Source organism: Lutjanus erythropterus, chromosome 11, assembly GCF_056507025.1.
Source record: "Lutjanus erythropterus isolate fLutEry1 chromosome 11, fLutEry1.hap2, whole genome shotgun sequence".
Lineage (NCBI taxonomy): Eukaryota > Metazoa > Chordata > Actinopteri > Lutjaniformes > Lutjanidae > Lutjanus > Lutjanus erythropterus.
The window spans coordinates 12380309-12383162 of NC_139327.1; positions in this window are offsets into that span (position 1 = coordinate 12380309).

A 2854-nucleotide genomic window follows, 5' to 3' on the forward strand; every position below is an offset into this window, starting at 1 on the left:
GGGGTGGGCCAGCTTGAGAGACCCTCAGCCAGGGCTTTTTTCCAAGGCTGCAAGTGGGCACAGGCCATCAAAGTGCCGGCTGGTTAGCATACGGTTTGTGCCAAGCTGTTTGGCACCAGTCAGTGATGTCTTTGTCAAAGTAAAACAGCATCTAGGGAATCATCCATAGGCCTTTTAAAAGGGAGGATCAAAACTGATTTGGTACAATGTGACAGTAGTGGCACAGGGTACAAACTGCAGGCCAACAGGCTTTATATATGTGGCTCCAAAAAGCAGTAAAAAAAAAAAAAAAAAAAAAAAAAAAGGCACAACAGATTTTTGTGAAGGCTATAAGAGATGAATGCATGCTGAAATATGTGTTAAAACAAATCCAGGCTAAATGTATCTGCCTGCTGCCTTTCTCAGCAGCCATGACAGCTAAAATTTCTTTAACTGCTAAAATTAGTCTGGAACTGCTGGTTTTATTCTACTTCATGATTTCACACAATGAGAAGATCATTTCTGGTCAGCAAGACATCTGTGTCAATCATCTCCTCTGCTTGTGAAGAGGGAAAAGTCAGTTTTTCAAGGCTAAGACAGCTTTGCCAGAAATAACACACTCATACTTATAATGGTGTGTGTGTGTGTGTGTGTGTGTGGGCATACTTTAGAATACGTTTAATGGAAATAAACTTAGGGACAGTGTGACTGTGATAAGTGTTGCAAGTGATATGTTTATTTAACCTGACATTACATCTGGTCTCTGATAATTATCTACATTTATCACCAGCTAATAATCACCAACTATTATAATGCACCAGTAATATTCCAATAATATGTTATAAAGCAGTCTAATATATTTCTTAAAGGGGCCACTCTGGTCTATTATACGTAGTTTTCCTTTTGATATGTGAAGTACCTTTACTTAATTAATAGTAACTAAATATTATGATTAATAATATAATTTCAGCTCTACAATCAATAAAGTTCAGGTGCATTTTGTCACTTACATTCTATCAATACACACTATAGGCAGCACATTTCAGAATCAACACAATAAATGACATAGTCAGAGGTTTAGGCTAATATCTTTATGAAAAGCACATATTTCTTTTAAATTTCTGCAGTGTATCTTTAAGGTGCTTAATGGTACAGTGTGTACAATTTACACACATTTACTGGCAGAATGGAAATGCAATAAAATATTTATAAGTATGTTGTCATTAGTGTATAATTACCCGGAAATAGAAACTGTGTTTTCATTACCTTACAATGAGTCACTCATATCTACAGAGGGTGCAGGACTTCTTCCACAAAGTCTGTCATGTGGCTCTGCCACAATAGCTCAGAATGGACAAACCACACACTGGCTCCAGATACAGCTGTTCATGTTTTGCTGAAGTTTTGAGGCTACTGTGAGTTCTGTGGAAGCGGAGAGTGAGATGAGGTGTCTGCAATCTGCAAGCTCACTGCTAGATGCCACTAAATCACCCAGGAAGTGTATTAAGTTACTTTTTGCTTATTACTCTTAAATAAGAAATATTATTTGGTATCAAAAATTAATTTGTTACATTATCTGCTATCCTCCATCCTTTGTTTAGTTTTCTGGCTAGCAGCTGACGTGACCTGCCCTGAACCTGCCACAGCTACAAGTCATCAGACACACAGGTCAAAAATTAACTCAGAGTTACCTGGATTACTAATTGTAATATTACTACTGTTTTGGAAATTGTAATCCCTTAGACCATATATTACTGGGTAATAATATCACAGTAATATTTTACTCAGTAATGTAGTACCGCCTGACACTTATTATAATATGCATTTCTGTGTAAATAACATTTTACAGTTGTAGCTGGTTGAAGTACAGCAAATTTAAACTATTACTATTGAAGGGTATTTGAATGTTTAACAATACAGTGCATCATAAAAATGATCTTGTAACTATAACTGGTAGGTAAATGTAGTGGGGAGGATTTTTGCCTTGTAAAAGTAGTGTAGTAACACTCAAGTAAAGTACAATAGGCCTGCATTAGATTTGTACTTGGGCACAAATAACAATACTTGAGTAAATGTAGTTTCATACAATCACTGATGCTTTAAAGTATTAGGACCAAACATAGAGGGGAAAAAATGAGAGGAGGAAGATTATTATTATTAATTTGCCTTTTGAGAATAAAGTCAAAATGTAGAGAATAAAGTCGAAGTCTAAGTATTAGTACCGGATACAAGAAAAAGGAAAACTAAACATTACATTAAACTGTAAATGTTGAGAACAAACTTGAAATACCATTTCAGGAATACAAAAATAACTTTAAACATTAAGTAAATAAACAAATAAACAACAACAACAATAATAGTAATAATCTTCTCTTCTCATTTTCCCCAAATGCTTGGCCGTAAGTGATTTAAAATGTTTTGAGTTTATTCTTTTGTATTTTTTGTTATTTTATTCTTTTTCTCTTTTCAGGTTCACCATCACCCCCCTCTCTCCTCCTCTTCCTCCTCCACCAGCCTGCACGTGCTGCGTGCTCGCCCCTGAGCCCTTCATCTCGTGCGTTTCGCCATTGGTCTGGGATGATGTCATCCACAGTGGAGACAATAGAGCCCACCTCCCCGTCACTGTCTCCTCACACACATACACACACACACACACACACACATACACACACACACACGCGCACCGCAGCTCAGAGTGACACACGCTCCACACAGACGTGACGCCAGCTGAGTTATCCAAGCACTCATTTATTTATTTATCTGTTTTTTCTCACAGTCCGGCAGAGCTGTGCAGCTTCTACTCAGACCAGCTCTGAATTTGTTTTTTAATCTTTTTTGGGGTTTTTTTTTAAAAAACCCCATGAAGAGGAAAGGA